Genomic DNA, 24,146 nt, shown 5'->3' on the forward strand with positions numbered 1-24,146 from the left:
GGCGATAGCTAATGGTACAATCATAATCCTTCAGGAACTCCATCTATCTCCTCGGTCGAAGATTAAGTTCCTTCTGAGTGAACAGATATTTGAGACTCTGATGGTCAGTGAGAATCTCAATGTAATATCATACAGGTAATGCCGCCAAATCCTTAGGGAAAAAATAATAGCGGCCAACTTCAGATCATGAACTGGGTATTTCTTCTCATGCTCCTTCAACTATCGACAAGCATATAAGAATACTCTACCGTGCTACATCAGAACAGCACCCATACCCTGTAGAGACGCATCAGTGTAGAGGATAAATTCATCCTCTCCAGAAGGTAAAAGCCAAAAATCAAAGTCGACACTAGTCTCCGCTTCAGCTCCTAGAAGCCGGTCTTACAATCCTCAGTCCAAGTGAACTTCACACCTTTCATGGCCATGCCTGTAAGTAGCATGGCAATCCATGAGAAACCCTCAACGTATCTCTGGAAATATTGAGTCAAACAAAGGAAGTTGCGAGCCTCCTCTATACACTCCGTCTACTTCCAACGGTAACAACCTCTATCTCCTGTGGAACCACGGTATACTCCTACTGATAACCGTGTGTCTCAAGCATCTCACATAAGACAAACCCAAAACGCACTACTGAACTTCGCATATAGATGTTCCCATCGAAACATCTCTAGACTATGCAAGGATGATGTGCGCGACTCACCGCGGATCCGAAATAGATCACAACATCGTCCATAAAGACAATGGAAACTTGTCCAAACATCCTGGAAATACCAAAATCACCAAGTCTCTAAAAACCTAAATCGAAATATCTTATCATCAATAACATAAATCACCAAAAAATAAATCCTTCAGTGTGAGAGCAACGCTCCATCACAGGAAACACCACATATGTTGGAGCAACGCTCTACCACAAGAAATCCTCAATATGTGGGAGCAACGCTCCACCACAAAAAAAAAATCCGAAATATGTATCCCAATAAATATAGGAGCAATGCTCCGCTACCACAAAATAATACATAAGTACCCCAAGGCACCTAACTATCCAACTAGAGACTGTACGAGATCTCTCTACCACAAATCACTGTGGTTAGCCTAGGCTATAACAACCTAGTAAACTAATCAAATCCATCATCAACTCTATCAGCATCCTAGTGGGTCATCCACTGATAGGAGAATTAGTTGATGGGTAAATTCAACAAATGACATAATGCAGACACTCCACATCCTGCATTCAGCATAAGTAGAGTTATCATGCTGCTACCAATATATACCTGGCACACGTGCTCACACAACATATGTATGATCGACATAATCCTCCAATTAGTACACACCAAACATACTCACAACATAGGTATAAATCATCGTGATATCTCCAACAATGCATACCAAACCTGTGTACAAAATCAACATAGGTAAAATCAACAATGCACCTCAAACAACACTCACATGACATATAGTATAACCAACATATACCTCCAATAAAACATACTAAACCCAGGTGCACTCACAAATCAAACATAATCAAAAAGATACCTCAGATACCACACCAAACACATATGTAAATATCACAACCCAGATTAAATCGACAAAATACCTCCATCAAAACACCATCGATGTACTTATACTACAACTCGGATTTAATCGACAAAATATCTTCAATAATACATTCAGATACATACACTAAACCACATAGCTATGATCCACAAGGAACCTACAAACCATATCAGAACATGGATACATATACTACTTGCAAATGGACAGTCTACGGCAGGACTCCTACAACACATAACAATCATAATATACATGCAACATCAGCATACCAGCTCAATCAAAGAGACCAACCTTATGCTACCAACACTCATGGGTTACGGGTATATCTAAACAAAATTCATGCATATGTATCAAGCATGAATACTTCAATCAAAAGCAACCCAAAATAAATCATCCTAATCATCCAGTAACAACCCTGCTCTAGGTTCAAAGAAACTAGCATCGAACAAGAAAGATATACACACCATGGTATATACAGTCCACGGTTAAAGTCTTCATGGAATAGGATACATCGATCCTCTATACCCTATCCAAGCCGACAATGATATATGGCTAAATCAGTCCTTTCCACGTCAGTACAAAACATGCACTCAAATGTGCTCTAGATACATAACTAAGCACAAATAACCTAAAGGTTCAAACCTCTAAAAATAGAATATGGCAATCCTTTACTGATCAACCAACAAAACTAAATCATTCATCTACTAACTAATCAAGAATACCTTAATCCTCCACAAGCATCTAAGGTATATCCAACCACATAATATCATATGTATAAATGTGTATGACCCAAAAGAAAAAGTCAAAATTTAGGAACATCAAGACACTCTCATTTTCATCCTCAAAAATATCAGCCCACATAATATCAGATGAATCAGTCTCTACTCCCCATGAGAGCAAGTTAGAATTCAAAACATCCAATCATTATTTATCCACATAGTCCAATATCAGAAGAAGCAAATATCAATTTTATCATCCTGTTAACTAACCACAACTAGCCAGATTTATTAAAATCTCATAGGTACACTCAACCGTAAACTCTCTAGCACCTGATCTATATCTAATCACCAACTATAATCATCAAACCTGTGAATATCATACATGACACTCACTATGTCACCATCAAAGACAACCCAAATAATAGATCATCAAAATAATTATCCACTAATAGATCATCAAAACAAATATCTAGTAATAAATCATCCGACAACCACATAACATTTACTCTCATAAATCATTAGAAATCAACACATCATAATATCTGATCTCACAATATTCCTCAACCTTAAATCATTCTCAACAATGATCAAACATGAGAACTCCCCAAATGACCAATTTTCATCGTATCGGATACCCTAATATCCAAAAGATATGAGTATAAAAACTCTACTGGCTAAGTCAACAGGAATATGTAGGTATCATCCACTACCCAGCTAACAATAGCAGAGGCTTGTATGTGCCTCCATCTCCTACTAGTAGTAACAGAAGCTAAAACTACTGATGGTATGATATGAAAAATCACCAGAGACTATAATCCTTGATCTCTATTAGGGTCGACCAAGATCAATGGCTAACCCATCACATGTAATATGGGGTACAACAATCAGACAGGTACTAAAGATAGAGTGCTAATACATGTCATAACTATCATAAATAAACATCATACCTATTTGCCGTCTGGAGATGTTCCATCGCTGTTCAATCCCCAACTTCTGACCCCAAAATTTCGAACATAAAAATCACCGGAAATCCATATAAATCCAAAACGGAAGTCCAAAATATATACATAATGGAAAATCCGTGCAATCCAAATAACTACCCAGTTTGCCTCGTAAACTTGGGCTAATCCAAAAATCCATAATACCAAAAGCAGGTATCATAACCCACTCTGATACTAATAAATTGGTATCAGCCAAATATCGAAAATTCGTAACACGAAAATCAAACAAATATCGCCAAACTTTGGCACTCTGATACCATATCAATTGGTATCAGGTTATACCAACTATCCAAAATACGAAAACAAAGATCGTAAAACTTAAGCTCTGATACCACTAAATTGTCACGCCCCAGAGGAGTCCCTGTCCGAAGAAATTTCAGCAACATCTCCCCTGTACGGCGGACAATCTGAAACTTCTACATAACATAAATACCTCAGCCATAGGCGGCTAGAATCATAACAATAAATAAAAGCAAACACCACGCAGTTAATATAATTTATTCAGCCTCTGGCTGTCACAACCACGTAGTTAATAATAGTAAAAAAAAAACAATAGTACTCTGACTCGAAATCCACCCTACTCCACTACACTCGTAAAGCTCAAATCCGACAAACTCATCTCTTCTGCCGTCCAGGCAGACATGTAGTAGAATAAAATCCAAATCATACCAAAAATCCATCAACATCTCAAAAATCCATACAAAGTCCAAGTATCCAAACAAATCAAGTCTATAGCATAGTCAAAGAGGAAACAAACAAAACCAGTAAATCCGTAAGTCCTCGGGTCTTCAGGGGACCAGCAACTAGAACTCTCTCCTGACAGCATCATCCTGAAATATAACAACAATGGAGGCGGGGTGAGTCCAACACTCAGCAGGTACAATTGATATGCAAAGTAAAGAAATAGCACCTAGCACTAATCATGCGTACAGTCTCCTGATAAAAATAAAGATAAATGCAAACCGAAGTAGACAGGAGAGAATCTGTACTAACCAGGACCCGGTATAAGGACAAACAGTCCGAAAGGTATAGAAGACCTGTATGCATGTCAAACATAGGTATCTAAACAATATGCAGCATATAAATGCAGCAAACACAATCACAAACAATAAATGCATCATGCATATGATGCCAATGTCATGGTCACCCCTGACGCCAGTCAGCCAACTCACAACAAAAGTGGGACCGAGTGGGTAGAGCTGTGACGACCGTGCACTCTGCATCACTACCCCTGATGAGTGGCCGAGTGGACGGGATGCTGTCGGAGTACACACGTACTCCTACCCCAAATCATAAATGGGGGAGCGCAATGCTCTCATCTCCCGGTACACTGTGACGGGGAGGGATCTCTAACGTGCTACACGCTGCGTCACACTACCCCTAAGCGGACCAACGAAGCACCGGAAGAGCAAACTGACGTGCTACCACACTGCGTCACGCTACCCATGAGCGTCACAACGGAGCACCGAACAGAGATGAAACTGGCAAAGTGCTCGACAATAATAGAGCAATCTCTCACACAGCATGCAATCATGCGAATGGTGCATGTCACTAAGCATGGTAATATACTAAACCAATCTCTGGACATACAACAATGGGCACCATAGTGAATAAATCATATCAAGATATACTGATCAATAAGGTATCAAACATAGGTCCTGAACATGTGAAACATGGTTAAATCACTACCCCTATGAGCATGTGAAATCAGGTACGTAACAACACGAGATGTAAAACAAACAATCAATCAAGCAGATAACAGGTATCGGGTAGTGAATAACCGAAACAGATAAGAAAACATAATCGTTGCTATTGGTTAAATTCATTACTATGCATATCAAAATGACATAAGTCAAAAGTACCCGCCTCCGAAAATAGAAAGAATCGTATCCGGTCCATTTCCGACGTCGAGATACCCGTCTCGCGTCAAGGTCCTGTGTCAACAATATAAACATAATTTATTTAGCTAACTCAAATGTATAGCTAAATAAAATCCTTAAGGCTAAATTAGGGTAAAACCCAAATCCACTCAAGCCACATATCACGATTAAATAGAATTAGGGCACCCTAACAAGTCCACAACTAGAATGAAATCTAGTACATATACAAAATTACCTCTACAACTTGTCCAAATCTGGTTGGAAACGTTGCTACTGTAAATCAACAGTCGGAGCAAGGTTAAATTGCCAATCTCCCAAACCGATAAACCTAAATCACAATTCCAACACCTTCATTAATCAAATTAAACCCAAACTCAGCAAAAATTATACCATCTACACCTTACCTAAATTCACAGCAGGAATCACTGATCCACTGAAGGTCTGTTACTGCCAACAAGGGTTGATTGCTGCTGGAAACCTTAAATTACACTGCTGAATCACTGCTGGAATCACTTATTGTTACCTCATCTGAACAACCTTACTCTGAAGAGGAGATGGAGCTTAGGCACGGGAGAACACCGGCAGTGGTACTCGGGTGCCGGCGAGATGGAGGACTAGGGCACAGTGTGATCTCTGCGCGTCGACGTCCAGTGGCTACTGATCACCGTGATGGGACCGAGAGCAAAGGTGTCCGGCGGTGGCTCGTCGGACCAGAGGAGAAGAAAGGGAGTCTCGGTGGCCGACGCTGCTTCGGTCCAGAGAGGGCAGCGGCAAGGGATCGGCAGAGTCGGCAAAAGAAGGCGGCGGTGCTAGGTCAGCGGTGGCTCTGTGCAGAGCTCGGCGTGGAGAAGGCCGACGATGGATCTAAGGCACGGCTGGCGCAAAGAGGAGATCGGAGAGGCTAGGGCTCGGATGGTGGCTCTCATCTGCCGGCGTCGGCCGTGACGATCGGGAGACACAAGAGGAAGGAGGCGTCGGCGCTGTGGTGAAGGGAAGAAAGGAAGTCGGGAGGCAGAGGAGAGGAGGAAGAAGAAGAAACTGCCGGCGCTGGTTAGGGCACACGAGAGCAGGCGCGGATGAGGCTCGGGTGCGCGAGGGAGAGGGAAAAAAAAACGGCGGAAAGAAAGAAAAAAAAACAAAGAAAAAGGAAATATAAAATAAACATTTCCTCGCTTAAATGGGTCGCCTAAACAGGCTTTTCCGGGCCCCATTTTTATCCCCGTTAACTTGTCCGTAAGAGCTCCGAAAATTTCTGAAAAAATTCCAAAAATTTCTAAAAATTCCCTTATTAATATTCGCCTATTTTCGGTATTTTACACATTGGGTTCCGGATCCCCTCCGTCATCATCTCAGTAGTCATGATTGTTACATAGCACTGTTATGACACTATTACAGCTTTTGTAGTACATATTGTTCTATTGATTTTTATTTCAGATCTGATTGGTTATACTCTAATTTAATAGACTAGGATTTAATAATTTTCAAAAACAATTATTTTAAATTTGTTTTATTTTTTCAAAACCTTCCTACTTTTAGAATTTCAAAACAACTTTAGCCTTAGACTAGAAAAATCCCCTTAGAAATCATGTTCCCCCAGGACTAGTATTTGAGCATCTCACCAACACCCTAGGTTTACTTTGCTTGTGATTGACATACATAGAAAGGGGTGAGATGTATAGGCCAATTGCCTGGACTTAAGATGCTTATATCTGTGCATCGATATAAGTCTGGGCGTTAAATACAAAACATACATTAATCAAGTTAAGTTATTCAGTTTAGTCAACTGCTAACTGATCACAATGAACTTAACTTGACTAACCAAGTGAAAGCTACTATCTTCTGATAGTCAGTAAGTACCTAATTAGTTAGACAACTATTTTAGATGTCAGGTTTAGGGGGAGGATTAAATCAACACTTAACACCAAAATTATTTTCTCCACCTTAAACATAATATATTTTCTAATATATTTTCAGTATTTCAAATTGAATTTTGGTTTCAAATTTAAAGTTTTTACAAACTTAATCAGTATTGAAAAGAAGAGTTTTCAAACTTAGTTTTTGAAATCTTATGTTTCAAATATTTTTTTTAAACTAGCTTTTATAAAACTAAATTCTTCAATTAGATTTTATAAACTAAGAATTTTTTTTTCAAACTTAGTTTCAATCAGTTTTGAAAAGTAAATATCTTTTAAAACTCAGTTTTGAAATCTTTTTCAAGTTTGAAAAATGTTGTTTGGAAAATCTAGTTTTGAAAACTTAGCCTTAAAATTCTGATTTTCAAAACTTATGTTTGAAAAATACTTCAAAATTGAAATATATTGTGAAAATTTAAAACTTGGTCCTAAAATTTGAAACTTATACACTTTTCAAAATTCTGATTAGAAAATTCTCTTTGAGTTTGCAAAGTCATTTTTGAAAATTAAACTAGTTTTTCAAAAATGATCTTTAAAAATTAGTCACTCTTTCAAAACTTAGCTATGTTCCAAAAGCTAAAAGTTTTAAACAAATCTTCAAAAAAATTTAACTCCCCCAAGTTAACTTGACATCATTCCTTACATTTTTTTTATGTATTCTGTATTTTTGAATGTTTAACTTATGCCCTTGTTTGATGAATATCAAAGGGGGAGGGATAAGTGGTTAAGTTAGAGAAACAAAAGAAATGTCAAAGTTAAAAACTAACTTAAACCTCATGCTGATTTTTACTCGCATATTTTTTCACTAACTTAACCAGGTTGTCATTCCATCAAAAAGGGGGAGATTGTTGGTGTGGTTAGCACTAACGGTCTAATTCAGGTTTTGATGAATGACAAATCAGGTTAAGTTAGGTTTGTCGTAATTAACACTCTGACCGAGTGTGCAGACGAAGTCTAGACAGGTCGACGGACTGACCGGATGCCTGGCACGAAGTCCAAGCAGGTCGACGGGCTGACCAGACGCTTGGAGAGAAGTCCAACTAGGTCGACGGGCTGACCGGATAGCTGGCAAGAAGTCCAAGCAGGTCGACGGGCTGACCGGACGCTTGGCGAGAAGTCCAGACGGGTCGAAGGGCTGACCGGACGTCTGGCAGGTGAGTAAAGGAAAGTCACTGGAAGGGAGTGACTGTGAGGACGCGTTCCAGGGAAGGGAACATTAGGCGTCGATCTGGCTTAGATCCATTTCGAATATCTAAGTCAAGATCGTGACTAGATTCCAGTCTCGGAAAGACGGAATCTAAGTCATACTATTTTTGTCAAACTATAAACTGAACTAACTCTATTTTGCAGGTTATAAATTATATATTTGCCTCGGACTAACCTTTTCTTGCAGGAGAAGAAGTCTTCTGGAGAAAGAGGTCCGGGCGCCCAGAGGGGATCCGGGCGCCCGGGAGGCAATCTTTATCCAAACGCGTCGTCGCCACGTGGAGCTCACTGGTTGGGCCTGCCACGTCCCACCAGGGCGCCCGAAAGGGATCCTGGGCGCCCCGAGCCTCGTATAAAAGAAGGGGCAGGGGTGGAGCTTCAACAACAACTCTGAATTGAAGAACTCGCTCTCCTGTGCTCCTGCGCGTTGCAAAGCTTCGACAAAGCTTTGTTTGTTCGTTTCTTATTTCATAATTGTCGATATTTTTTTTGTTCTAGCTTTTCTGTACTTAAACTCTGTAATTAAATATTCAAATTGCTAGTGATTGCCCAACGAAAGTACTCATCGAGTACGGGCCTTGGAGTAGGAGTCGACACAGGCTCCGAACCAAGTAAAAACTGCCTGTGTTATTTTTGGTGTTGCTTTTCGTATTTACTTTCCGCTGTGTACACTCGTGTTTTAAAAATTGAAAAGAAGTGTTTTTCAAAACCACGATATTCACCCCCCCCCCTCTATTGAACGTCTATGATCCAACACACATCCCGGTAGATCGTTGCCCACACAACGTCCAAGATAAGAAGAGGAATACGGTGGAAAAATCAAGAGGTTATTGCTTACAAAGAAAGTTATAACTAGTAATTATTTTTCCAAACACAAGAGGCTAGAGATTCTAGATTTTCATATTTGTAATTCGAAGTTGTGTTTCTTTTATTTTATTTGTAGATCCTGTGATTCGATTGTTCCTTTTGGTTAAACCTAAGGTTATATAAGGAAATTAAATATTGAATTTCGTTAAGAGGCTTTGTCGAGGCAGTGGTGGATGGTCCCATACCCAAGAAGGCCAAGTGCCTCGCCATGTTTGACCTGGGAGCCGATTTCTGAAATAAATATTTAATTAAATTTGTAACCTAGGTGGATTTGGATCTATAATGTTAAGTATCGTTTGCGATCCAAGTCTAAACCACTAAGAACAGATAAGTTAAATTTGGAATCAATAATGTTAAGTTCAGTTTGCGATTCCGAATTTAATTTCTAAAGAACACAATAGGTTGTTAGGAAAGGTTCGACACTTGTACAAAAATTTTGTACAGTGGAACCGGTACGATCTTCCTAGGACCAACCAATAATAATTAGGTTACTCTACAATCATGCTTATCAATGAAACTAGTTGATAGAGTTAGGCAACTACACTAGGGATTATAAATCACTATAAGAACTCATGAATTTAGATTGCAGCATTTTGCTTGAGAACAAGCAAAGGTTCAAGTATGAGGGGGTGATGTGCGTAGATCTTATTCTCCTTTATCCATATTTTGACGCACAATCACGCACTTTATTCATGATTGATTTATGCATTCTTACACTCCTTATCATATTTACAATATAATTACTCTTCTATATCAGAAATCTACTCTTTGTGTGCATTTATGTTGATAGGAATCACTTTTGGAGCGAAAAAGGTGATCATCAACGAATTGGAGAGCAAGCAAAAGATATTGGCACCAGCCATGTGATCCTTCACAGTCATGTGTCCGGTCTAGAGGAGGAGCAGCACACAGCCGTGTGGTCCCATACGACCGTGTCACCCATCTAGAGCCGAAGAAGAACACGACCGTACGGATCTCACATGGTTGTGCCACTTGACCCAAAGCCAAGGCGCCGCTGGCTGTGTGAATCTCACACGGCCATGGCACGGGTTGTGCCAAGCCCGTGCCCTAGCCTATAAAAGGGGCTTTAAACCTTTTCTGGAGGGGGGAAGCCGTCGGCCTTGAGAGAATTATCTTGGTGTCGTCCCACGCTGTCCTCGACTATTGTTCGACGATACGAAATAGATTCCGTCATTCCATCAACTCTGGAAGTGAAGTATTGGACCTAAGGATTACTTGACATCATTGGATAAGCCTTCTTCTCCCTCCTTCTCTTCGTTGGGTTTCGATCACTTTATTTCTTGATGTCTTTGGATTCTTTTCTTTCCTCCATGAAGTAGATTCATTGCTCTAGGACAATGGAGTAGTTGTGGTTGTGTTATGATATAAAAACTGATGGTTACACCTTTTATCTATCTACATGATATTAACTTGCTTTGTATCTATTCATTCTAATGTGAATGAGATGTTTTGCCATGTTAGATCAAATGTTTGCAAAGAAATTACTAATCTCATAGAAGAAGTGCCTTAGATTGTATACCCGAGGGGCCTTAGTGACAGGGGTAACCCATTTATAGACATCTAGAACATTCCCTTGAAAGGAGAAGCAATTCCTCCATAAGGAAGTAGGAAACCGCACCTAATTTCTATCTTTATCTATACTTTTATTTACTAGAAATATATTCATGTGATCTATGACTGAGGTGCCATAGTGACAGGGGTTAACCGTTTTTGGATTTCATAGGAATCATCTCTATTAAATACTTTGGGATAATAAATCTAGCTTCCTACAAGTGCATGCTAATTGAAGGTAGGAAATTGGTAGACCATGATACATTAGTAAATACCACAATGAAACCAAACTCCTAGAATATTCCCCAAACTGATATATTCAACACTTACTCTAGTTCTCTTTTCCTTCTTCTAAGTTTCTTCTTTCTTTCTGGATAGTAAATTTTCAACAATCGATTGTTTAGCTAATTCTACATGAGCGATCTCTAGTGCTTATAACCAGTCCCTATGGTTCGATATCTTTTATTACTAACAACGTATCTGTGCACTTGCGGAAATGTAACAATGGGTGCTTTGCCTTTCCCCTTGTCCTTCATTGGATCATCTCCTCCTCTAGATCCACCCAACTTGTGAATTCATTTCATAACATTAGATATGTTGAAATATATGAAGGAGGAGAATATTTATTTACAGTTAAAGAAATCAAATCTAAATGAGAAAAGGATAGAGATCTAGATTTTGAGTGGAGAAAGGAAGAATTTATTCAAGGTCTACTCTTATTTGCGAGAAAAATAGGAAATTTTGAGAATGAGGAGAGTGGATCTCATGTTTTTAGAAGGGAAAGAGTTTAGAATAAAGGAGATGGAGGTGTGGTCGTCGTGCCCTAGGGCACAGGCGCAGCTTGGATTTGTATCCTAGTCGTGTGCTTTGGCACGGCCCGTGTCTTTTGACACGTGCAAAGCCAAAATGGTTCTGTTATTATTTGGTGGTTGTGTCTTTTGACACGGCCTCCTCCCCTATTACTTTATGCCCGTGCCAATGGCACGGGTAGAGCTAAGATGTCTCTATTGTTCTTCCTGTGCCAGTGCTAAATGGCACAGGCATGGGCTTATTTGCTCTTTAGGTCATGCCAATTGGCACGGCCAAGTCCAAAAACCTGAAAAGTATATAGATGAAATTAAAGTATTAGGCTTCATAGATCAGAAAATTAAGAAACAAGAATAAGAGAAGAAAACTCTTGGGATGCCTGATGTGCGTAGATTGTATACACTTATTTAGAATGTTTTGACGCACATTCACATATTTTGCGCATGTTTTATCTATGTATTTTTGTACTTCCAACTTTCCTTTTAGCATATTTACTCTTTTTGTTTGGAGATCTACTTTTGTGCATTTTCTATACGCAGGAGTCGATTTTGGAGAAGAAATGATGTTCAATGCAAAATCTACAATTGAACGAAGGAGGAAGGCACAATCCCTGAGTGCCACACGGCCTTGACATGGGGAGTTGCCCAGGCCGTGTAGTGATCCTCACCCCTGCAGCACTGGCAGAATGAAGGAGTGTCCAGGCCGTGTGAGTATCACACGGCCGTGCAAGCCTTCCAGAGCCAAAGCAGTGCATGGCCGTGTGTGTCACACGGCCGTACAACATTTTCAGAAGCCAAGAAAGCCCTGGTCGTGTCACAGACACAGCCGTGCAGGAGTTCCAGAGTCAGAGGCAGAGCAGGCCATGTAGATCTACACGACCGTGCAAGGGGGTAGTGGCAGAGCTTGCCACGGCAGTGTGAACATCACATGGCCGTGTCACCTGGGTAGTGATGGGAATGGACCAGGCCATGTGAGCTTCACACGGTCGTGTCTCGGGGTCGTGTGGTGCCCAAACCCCATCTCTATATAAGGGTTTCTTCCTCATTTGAAAGAGAGAGTTCTCCCTTTTGGGAGAAATCAAGATTTGGGTGTTCCTCCACCTTCTTGGAGGGATTTTCCGGTGATCTAAAGGAGAATCTTCAACGAATCGACTCCAGGAATGAGGATTGGATCCGAAGATGATTCTTCATCGTAGATAAGCTTTTCTTCCCTTATCTTCTTGGGTTTGGGGATCAAGATGGTTGTAAACTTCTTGTCTTTGGATTTCTTTTCTTGTTCTATGGATTAGATCTCTTTGTTCTAGGATGGAGGGAGTATTTGTAATGTGATTTGATGTAAACTCTTGTGGATTTGCCAATTTCCTATTTCTATTATATTGTCCTATTTTGTATCCATTTGATCTTGTGTGGATGGATGTGATTGATCTTAATTACCATTCTTGATTGAATGTTTGAGTGTCTTGTGGATCTCGTAGAGGTAATTCCTCATTCGATTATCTAAGGGACGTATGTGACAGACATGCCCGTGTAAGGAAGATTGAAGGATAATCTTGAGGGTGAAATAAGGTCATTCAAGGGGGTAGGATAGTTGTATGTGTTAATCTTTTGTATCTTGATTTGGTTGAGAAGTAATAAATTTCTATGTTGATTTTCTAAGGGATGCACGTGACAGGCAAGCCCGTGTAAGGACATCATAGGAATCATTCTTAATTGATCACATTTAGATATAGATTTTAGTCTTAAGCCGATTGTCTATTGCAAGAGAGAATCGGCAACCTTCTACAAATGATGGGCAGTTGAGGAATAAGACTTGGTAGATCATTTATATTGAATGACATTACAAAGAAACCAAAACTCCTAGAACAACCCTTTTATTATAGCCCTTTCTATTTTTATACTTTACTTTTCTATAATTGCACTTTGTTGTTATAAATCAATTGATTAGTTGTTTAGCTAATTCATTTTGAGATATCTTTAGTGGTTATACCAGTCCCTGTGGATACGATATCTTTCTCTATTACTGACGACATATTCGTACACTTGTGAATCGTTAATAAGTTTTTGGCGCCATTACCAGGGACTGCGCTATAACATTAGAGATTATCAATTGAGTTAGACTAAACATAACTTTTCTTTTTATTAGCATATTTGTAACTAATCTTTAGAATTCTGTTTTCATAATTTTTACATATCTTTCTACTTCTTGACAATTTGTTTTGTTGTAATTCTAATTCTAATTCTGCATTCTTGATTTCTAGCATTCTAGTCTAGCTTTTCTCTGTTTTTCTTTTGATTTAAATTTTTCTATACTTTTCTTTTATAAACATATCTTGCAATATTGTTCTTGTGTATGAGAAGATCAAACTTTGTAAAGGCATCAGAAATAACAAGAACTTATAAACACATTAGTTGATTAGCATATGAATTATTCTAGACATTTTTCTTTTTCCTTTTGTCTTTTCTTTCTTGTTTTCATTATGCACTTTCTTTCTTGCAATTTAAATTCTGCATTTTTATTCTTACTTTTCATATTGCATTTTATTTCTTGTCTTTGATTCTTCAATCTTTTCTTCTAATAATTTTTTTTTGAATATCCATGAGCACTAACATGTTAAGCAGGCCCATGAGAAATTTTTCTACACCCTTTTCTGCAAGATTTTTATCTTCCATTGTGCAACCTCAAATTGAAGCAAAAAATTTCCAACTAGCCCCAAAGTTAATTTCCATGATACAAGGTCACAAATTTAGAGGAGAAGTATCATAAAGTCCTTATCTGCATCTTGAAACATTCTTAGAGATTTGTGATATGGTGAAATGTGAAGGAGTGTCAGCAGATGTAGTTCGATCGATGGCATTTCCTTTTAGTATCAAGGATAAAGCAAGGACATGGTTATATTCTCTCCATCCTCAAAGTATCACAAGTTGGGAGCAATTGGATAAGTAATTTCTGAATCATTTTTCCCTCCAAGCAGAATAGTGTATATGAGGAATTGCATAATAAATTTTGCTCAGGCATATGGAGAATCATTATTTGAAGCTTGGGATAGATTCAAGAGTCTTCAAAGGCAGTGCCCTCATCATGGTTTTGAAAAATGGTTGATTCTGCACATATTCCATGGGGGAATTTCTTTCTCAGACAAGAGTTTATTGGATTCATCAGCGGGAGGATCTTTTATGGACAAAAGTGTAGATGAAGCATATATGTTAATTGATCAAGTGACATTGAACCTCCATGAATGGTCGAACATAAGTTGGATGAAATTTCCCTCAAACATTTATGAAGTGCAAGCCATAAATGCTATAGAGCCTGTCAAACAAATTGTAACTCAACCATCTATGAGTCTTGAAAATCACAAGTCATAGAATGGGGAGTTCAAATATTTGGGGGCAAAGATTGAAAGTATTGTTTCAAAATGGTTTAAAGGAGATCCCCCTCTTTCGCAGACAAGATCTAGTGAAAAGTGTGACGATGTTGGGTTATTGATCATGTAACGACCCGGCCCTCTTGGCCCATTTGGCGGCCCATTTGGCGACCTCTCATGTCGTCGACCGTCGGCCCTTATGTCGTCGGCCCATTTGGCGACCTCTAATGTCGTCGACCGACGACCCTTGGCCGTGTCGTTACTCACTAGGACTTTCCACCCCTAGCCAGTGGATTTTTGCCTCCCCCGGGATTCGAACTCTAAACCTCCAGGCTTAAGTATTAGAGTTTATGAATCCTGGTAACCAAGTGAGATCTCACTTGGTTACCAGGATTCATAAACTCTAATACTTAAACCTGGAGGTTTAGAGTTCGAATCCTGGGGGAGGCAAAAATCCACTGACCAGGGGTGGAAAGTCCTAGTGAGTAACGGCACGGCCAAGGGTCGTCGGTCGACGACATGAGAGGTCGCCAAATGGGCCGACGACATAAGGGCCGACGGTCGACGACATGAGAGGGGCTCTTTTTATTATAACGACCCAGCCCTCTTGGCCCATTTGGCGGCCCATTTGGCGACCTCTCATGTCGTCGACCGTCGGCCCTTATGTTGTCGGCCCATTTGGCGACCTCTCATGTCGTCGACCGACGACCCTTGGCCGTGCCGTTACTCACTAGGACTTTCCACCCCTGGTCAGTGGATTTTTGCCTCCCCCAGGATTCGAACTCTAAACCTCCAGACTTAAGTATTAGAGTTTATGAATCCTGGTAACCAAGTGAGATCATCTCCAGACTTAAGTATTAGACATAAGGGCCGACGGTCGACGACATGAGAGGTCGCCAAATGGGCCGCCAAATGGGCCAAGAGGGCCGGGTCGTTACAGATCACACCAACACTAGATAAGCAAGTTGGACCTCCTCCAAAAGCTCAAAGGGAATTTGGGAAAAAGGAAGTTCAAACTTTCCCAGAACCTTCACTAAGGTTCCTTTTCCACAAAGGTTAGTGGGGGTCAATGAAAATAAAGACTTTGGCAAATCTTATGACACTAATATGGTTGAGTGCAGGTTTTTGAATGTATATGAAGATAAGGACTCTTCATATGAAGATTTTATTGATAATGCAGTGGTAAATAAGTTTTCAGATCTGCCTTCAAATTTTATAGGGTGTTATAGTGACATTAATTTTTCAGATGATGAATGTGATGTGGTAGATCAATTTAAAACTGCAAGTGAAGTTATTGATTCTCTTGTTATTGATTCTCCTATTGAGGATATAGTGCCCCTGGGGCCATGGTGTCGCGGTAGGACATCCAGGTTGTCTCCCAGACACCCGTGGTTCGAACCCCAACTACGGCGTATTTACAGGAATTTTTCCTCCAAATGGGGGGTGTATTCAAAGGATGTTGGGCTTCTGGGCTGGCCGCTGCATGCACTTCCCGATTTACCCTAGTGGCCGGTGGAAAACTTCCGTGGGACCGAGCCGGTCACCCCTAGAGATAGTCAATGAGGCTAACTAGGATTATCATTTTTTTTCCTATTGAGGATATAGATGTTGGTTTATTTTTTGATGTATGTGTTGATGATGATGATATGGAAGAATATGTAGGGAGATGTGTTGTGGAAGTAGCATAAGGAGGAGTGCAACTACATGATGGAGAAGTTATTAACATGGTCATTTAACACGCGTCATTTGGTAACTTCTCTTACTTTTAATCTTCTCTGCATTGTTTTTAGTTTTCATTGGGATAATGAAAAGTTTAAGTCTGGGGGGATGCGTTAGATGCATTTGATTTGCTTTGTTTGTTTTTTTTTTGTTTTTGCTTATGTCTTGCATTTTGTTTTGATTTTTCATGGCATACATCTTGAGAACATCAAACTCTACTTATATGCTTTCTTGTCTTTTAGTAAAAATGTTAGCACGTTTATTATCTTGATTCATGATGTTGTAAATGATACTAATAGTATGCTTAGTGTATTTCTTTTCTCTATCTTGGGTAGCATGAAATAAGCTAAGTATCATATGGAGATAAGTTTGAGATTTGGCTTGACCTTAAGAATCTTACCTTCACCATACTTGAGCTTGGATAGTTGATATCATTGAAATAGTCATGATTCATCTTGTTTGTTTAGTACTTGGTTTCCATGGTGATTTCTCAAACTTCATTTTGGTTACTGGATGATGCTCAAATCATGTAAGCTTATTTGGAAAAATCAAAATATCCCAACATTTGTGCTAAAAGTACATTTGTAAATAAGTTTTGCATAATGCAAATACTTATATAAAAGAGAAACAAAATGGGAAAAAAATGAATAAGGGATATAAAAAATAGTTGTCGTGAGTGGAATCTAATAACTCACCCCTTTGAGACCGAGTTAGGTTACTAGGAAAATGACTACTTAGCTTCTCTTGAGATTGAGCACGCCTTTGAGACCTTGGGTTGATTGAGAAATATGAACCAAGTGTGTGGTAGGTAAGTGCCTATTACCGGAAATATTAGGAACTCATTTGGATGACGACTTGTCTAGGACATAGATTGAAACTTGAAAAGTTTGGGTCACTTTTTCACTATGCACAAGAGACTTATGCTTGAGCCATACTTGACTTATTTCCATGATCATGCTGGTTAATGAAACTTTTTGATAGAGTTAGGAAAGTGCATTAGGGATTATGAATACATTGTAGAGCATATGAATTAAGATTGCGACATTTTTGCTTGAGGACGAGCAAAATTTTAAGTCTGGGGGTATGATGTGCGTAGATTGTATACACTTGTTTAGTATGTTTTAACGCACATTCACATATTTTACGTGTGCTTTATCTAGACATTTTTGTACTTCCAGCTTTGCTTTTAGCATATTTACTCTTTTTATTCGGAGATCTGCTTTTGTGCATTTTCTATACGCAGGAGTCAATTTTGGAGAAGAATTGATGTTCGATGCAAAATCTACAATTGAACAAAGGAGGAAGGCACCATCCCTGAGTGCCACACAACCCTGTCATAGGGAGTTGCCCAGGTCGTGTGGTGATCCTCACCCCTGCAGCACTGGCAGAATGAAGGAGTGTCCAGGCCGTGTGAGTATCACACGGCCATGCAAGCCTTCCAAAGCCAAAGCAGTGCATGGCTGTGTGTGTCACACGGCCGTGAAACATTTCCAGAAGCCAAGAAAGCCCTAGCCGTGTCCCAAACACGGTCGTGCAGGAGTTCTAAAGCTAGAGGCAGAGTAAACCGTGTAGATCTACACGGCCGTGCAAGGGGGCAATGGCAGAGCATGCCACGGTCGTGTGAACATCACACGGCCATGTCTCCTAAGCAGTGAAGGGAATGGACCAGGCCGTGTGAGCTTCACACGGCCGTGTCTCGGGGTCGTGTGGCGCCCAAACCCCAGCTCTATATAAGGGTTTCTTCCTCATTTGAAAGAGGGAGTTCTCCCTTTCAGGAGAAATCAAGATTTGGGTGTTCCTCCACCTTCTTGGAGGGATTTTCCGGTGATCTAAGGGTGGATATTCAACGAATCGACTCCTGGAACAAGGATTGGATCCGAAGACGGTTCTTCATCGTAGATAAGCTTTTCTTCCCTTATCTTCTTGGGTTTGGGAATCAAGATGCTTGTAAACTTCTTGTCTTGGATTTCTTTTCTTGTTCTATGGATTAGATCTCTTTGTTCTAGGATGGAGGGAGTATTTGTAATGTGATTTGATGTAAACTCTTGTGGATTTGCCAATTTCCTATTTCTATGATATTGTCCTATTTTGTATCCATTTGATCTTGTGTGGATGGATGTGATTGATCTTAATTACCATTCTTGATTCAATGTTTGAGTGTCTTGTGGATCTCGTAGAGGTAATTCCTCATTCGATTATCCGAGGGATGTACGTGATAGATATGCTCGTGTAAGGACGATTGAGGGATAATCTTGAGGGTGAAATAAGGTCATTCAAGGGGGTAGGATAGTTGTATGCGTTAATCTTTTATATCTTGATTTGGTTGAGAAGTAATGAATTTCTAAGTTGATTTTCTAAGGGACGTACGTGACAGGCAAGCCCGTGTAAGGACATCATAGGAATCATTCCTAATTGATCACATTTAGATATAGATTTTAGTCCTAAGCCGATTGTCTATTGCAAGAGAGAATCGACAACCTTCTACAAATGATGGGCAGTTGAGGAATAAGACTTGGTAGATCATTTACATTGAATGGCATTACAAAGAAACCAAAACTCCTTGAACAACCCTTTTATCGTAGCCCTTATTCCTGTTTTTATACTTTACTTCTCTATAGTTGCACTTTGTTGTTATAAATCAATTGATTAGTTGTTTAGCTAATTCATTTTGAGATATCTGCAGTGGTTATACCAGTCCCTATGGATACGATATCTTTCTTTATTACTGACGACGTATCCGTACACTTGTGGATCATTAATAATGCCTCCCAAGGAGCACTTATTTTAAGTCCTTAGCTCGACCTTTAACACGACTCAACTAGGAGCCTTAGCCTTGAAAGGGAGGTGCTCTCCTCCATAGCCTACCGTGTCAGAAGGATCGTGAAGCCGAACATGATGGTTCCCTATACATAAATTTTTCTTTGCTACAACCATCTTCAATTAACATCAAAGTACTTGGAGAAGAGTTTGAAATTATTTCAAAAGAAGGATACGGTAAAGCTAGGGATAGGTTAAAAGTAAGTTCTTCCTTGCCAACTTTCAGTGATAGCTTATGATTCTTCACATCTATATTACCTCCAGTTGTGGCAAGGAAGTGTCTTCCAAGAATTATAGTGATCTTTGAGCCCTCTTCCTTGTCCAATACCACAAAATCTGTAGGGATGATAAAATTCCCTATCTCTACCTTTCATCTTCAACTATGCCCAGTGGGTATCTACATGTAGAGTCAGCCAGTTGAACTGCGATTGTAGTCAGCTTCAAATCACTTAAACCCAACTTCTTATAGATGGAAATTGGCATGAGACTGACACCAGCTCCCAAGTCACAAAAGGCTTTGTCTATCATAATATCATTGATTTTGCATGGTATTGAAAAACTACCTGGATCTTGGAGCTTGGGAGGCAAGGCGTTTAAAAGCAATGCAGTAACATCCTCAGTTAAGGCCATTGTCTCAAACCCATCATTCTTTCTTTTGTTTGAAATTATGTGCCTCATAAATTTAGTAAATTTGGCCATTTGATGCAGAGCTTCCACAAAGGTATATCAATACAAATTTATTTGATTTTTTCGAATAAGTTTTCAAACTCTGCATTTTTTTGTGCTCTGAGCATTCTTTGAGGGAACAAGACGGCTCAATGGTAGTCTCATCTTCCTTCTCATCATGCTTTAGATGTGGAGGAGAACAAGACGGCTCTTCACTATAATTAATTCTATCTTTAACTGTAGTTGTCACTTGGGGATTACCCAAGATCCGTCCACTTCTTAGCTCAATTGCCTTGCAATACTCCATGGGGTTTAGTTCAGGTTTACCAGGAAAATTTCCTTAAACTCTTGAGGAAGAAGAACTAGCTATTTGAGCAACTTGATTTTTAAGCATCTTGATATGTTTTTCTTGGTTGTCCATCCTTGCATTTATTTGCTTTTCTGAGTTGTCCAACCGGATGTTCAATTGCTTGATGTCATACTTCGTTTCATTCTAGTTAGCTAGTATCTCCTCTAGTAGCTTTTCAAATCAGCTTGGTTGTGAATTTGACTATTGTCTCGATTATTGCCCAAAGTCTTGATTGCTCTTATAGGAGAAGTTGGGATGATTTTTCCACCCTAGGTTGTAAGTATCGGAGTAAGGATTGTTTTTCCCTTGATTGTAGTTACCAATAGCATCACATTGTTCCATTTGAGATATTTGCATATTAATAGCTCCAAAAGGACAAGAATCTTTTTTGTGTTCTGAGACTCCACATACTTCACAACCTGCAGAAATTGCATTTACAAGGAATGTATTCATATTCTCAAATTGCTTCGATAGAGAATCAAGATTTGTAGTAATTAAGTCAAGGGCATTCACATTTTATTTTTCTAGTATTTTAATTGCTCCTAAACTTCTCTCTGAAGCCCATTGGTGATAGTTCTGTGACACACTCTCAATGATGTCTTCTTCTTTGTCTAGGCCCTTGTTCATTAATGCACCACTAGCATCAAAATCCAAGGAAACCTTTGTCTGATAGTTGATCCCATTATAGAAAATGTGAATCACAAGCTATTTTTCCAATCCATGATGTGGCTAGTCTCTCAGCATTTCCTTAAATCTATCCCAAGCTTCATAGAGAGATTTAGAGTCTGTTTGCTTGAATCTTGCAATAAGATTACGGAGGTGTGTTGTCTTACTTGGTGGGAAGAATTTGTCCAGGAAGACTTGCTCACATTAGGCCCAAGAAATAATACTGTTCGAAGACAAAGAATTTAGCCAGGTTTTTGCTCTATCCCTCAAAGAAAACCTGAATAATAATAATAATCTGATGGCTTCCGGAGGAACTCCATTAATATACATTGTGCTACATAATTCATTGAAGTTATCAAGATAATGATTTGGATCCTCCATCAGACCTCTACCGTGTTGATGTTGATAAACCATGGAAATAAAAGCTAGCTTTAATTCAAAGTGATTGGCTTCAACTGTGGATCTAGAAATATTGAACCTTGGCCCTCTTGCATACAACTTAGCATAATCTTTCAAAGGTTTATTCGCCATGCATGATTCTTTGTTCTTGATCTTACTAGTTCATCAGTAAATTAAGTCTTCGATGATATGTTCGATCGATCTTAGGATCAATTGGCAAAAGATAAGCAGCAGTTCTTCGCATATATAAGCAAGAGACAAACTAGAATTTGTAGTTTTTAAATTTTAAGAAAGAAAATTACAGAATTATAATGCAGAAATGAAAAGATGAAGAGCAAGGAATAAAGAATTAAATAATTAAAGAAATATAGAATTATCTAGATAAATTATACTATAAAATAATTACATTTAATACTCGATCCCCGGCAACGGCGCTAAAAACTTGATGTGTTATCGCAAGCGCACGATTATCGTTAAGTAATAAAATTTATTAGTCGATCCCACAAGGACTGAGGATTAAATGCTAATTGGTTTTGTACTTTGAATTTAGCTAGACAACAATCGATAAAGTTGTTTTGGATTTTTAACTAAGATGCAAAAATAAAAGTAAAGAAAGATATTTGGGGAAGCCCTTAGTTCAGAAAATGTTCTAGGTCGAGAGTTTTATTGTAATGGTGGATATTGTGCTATGAATTCACCCTTTTCTAGTTCTCCACTTGTATGTTTGTGGGACAGTCTAAACTACTACCAAATTCCACCCCACGATGGTATATCGGAGTACTTCCCCTGCCAGTAACCAAGTATGCCATCAAGTGAAGAAGTAACTTAGAGAGTTCGGATTTTCAGTAGAGTACCTCTTGTCATAAGGTCTCTCCGGGTGTACGTCTCTAGATTACGTAGGTCACTTACGTAGCATATAATTAGGGGAAGCCCATTAAGTCAAGTGATAGACTTCTTTATACATAAAATTATTCTCCCTTAGGAGGTTACATTACATATAGAAGGATAGTTACCTTAGATACTCAATGTTAAACAAGTATCCTAAGGTCATGTTGAGCTATATCGGAACGTACACTCAAAAGAGACAATAATTTATGCATCTGATCAATGAAAATTTAGGTTCATGCCCAACCCCAATTATAGACACACAGTAATATATATAACATAGAGATAAGATCTATGCATACAGAAATGCAATCTAGATAGATAAATTCATGCTCAAAAGGGTAAGCCTACTTGCTAGCATTTCATCAAACAAGGAAATTGACAATTCAATAGAGTTTACAACATTTCACACATTATAATTTCTCCCTACATCCTAGTGTTAGTTAGAGCCCTAGAGTCAATCATTTGATGATTGTATTATGGACTTATTGTATCATATTCTTATATAAATAAAGGCATTTGTTTTGGTTATTATACTTACTTGTATTGGTGTCAAATAAACTAAGTATAATAGCGTCCTTGAGTAGAAGGTTCTCACCTATATCAATCGGTTAGTTGAACCGATAGTGAGATGAGATAGGGAACACTACTCTTAATCATTCCTAGTCGAGTATTAACATTCAGGGACAATGTTAATGCAATAAGACTAGCATGTAGGTCAACTCGATGACTTGATCTCACAAGTCATGGATATAGAGATATCAAGTTGACACATGGGTATGCATTGGAGAATGTATACTGAATGACCCGCCATGAGAAAGTATCGTGGATCGTTATATGAATGTCATATACTTTCTCATGTGGCTATTAGTATGACTATTAGTCCTTGGACCTGAAATCACCATGGATCCCTACATAAGGAGTTATGTACTTTGGTTTCGTCAAATGTCACCCGTAACTGGGTGGACTATAAAGGCGATTACTGGGATTGTAACGAATTATGCAGTGAGATGTGATTGATGTAGATGGGATCTATCCCTCCTATATGACGGGAGTGACATCGATATTCTTGATAGAGTGAGACCACGAAGTGCATGGCCATTCCCAAATGAGTCAATATGAGATATTAAGCTCATTTGATTTAGTGAGTCTACTTGGAGTTCAAGATTTAGTTTGATCAGAGGATGACACGGTCTATGCCTTACATTGATCAATCTAGATGTCTAGAATAGAAGGACACTTGTCATATATTGTGAGGAGTCACAATTAGTAGTCACAAGGTGATGTTGGATCTCAACATTCTTGTAACTTGGGTAGTAATGATGTGTTGCTAGATACCGCTCATTACTTATGCTTCTAAAAGGGTTTAGGAGCATTGCCAACGTTATAAGAACCTATAGGGTCACACACAAAGGGCAATTAGATGGAGATTAGGTTCATTTGATGAACCTAAAGGATTAGGTTCATGTGATGAACCAAATTGGATTAAGAGTAATCCAAATTATTCTAATTGAGTTGGACTCAATTTGGTTCATGTGTTAAGTGAGTCTAATTTGGACTTAGACTCATTGAATCAATTTAATTCAATGAATAGAGATTCATTAAATTAAAATTGACTTGAACCAATGGTTAGATTTGATCAACCATGGGAGAGAAGTGGTCAAGTTTGACTTGACTTGAGAGGAAGATGAAGAGTCAAGTTTGACTTGACTTTATGCCACCTCATTGGTGAGTTGGCATTGAGTGGGCCAATGATGATGTAGCGCCC

The 24,146-nt window shown here is 39.1% G+C and overlaps 2 non-coding genes across 2 annotated transcripts; one reads left to right on the forward strand and one right to left on the reverse strand.

The window, feature by feature from the left end:
- Positions 1 to 14,495: 14,495 nt before the first annotated feature.
- Positions 14,496 to 14,601, reverse strand: LOC121978837. Its single transcript, XR_006111178.1, has one exon. It is a non-coding gene; the product is annotated as a small nucleolar RNA R71 (small nucleolar RNA).
- Positions 14,602 to 21,143: 6,542 nt separating this feature from the next.
- On the forward strand, positions 21,144 to 21,250 carry LOC121978898. Its single transcript, XR_006111227.1, has one exon. It is a non-coding gene; the product is annotated as a small nucleolar RNA R71 (small nucleolar RNA).
- The last annotated feature ends 2,896 nt before the right edge of the window (positions 21,251 to 24,146 follow it).

This window comes from Zingiber officinale, chromosome 4B, assembly GCF_018446385.1.
Source record: "Zingiber officinale cultivar Zhangliang chromosome 4B, Zo_v1.1, whole genome shotgun sequence".
NCBI classification, from domain to species: domain Eukaryota; kingdom Viridiplantae; phylum Streptophyta; class Magnoliopsida; order Zingiberales; family Zingiberaceae; genus Zingiber; species Zingiber officinale.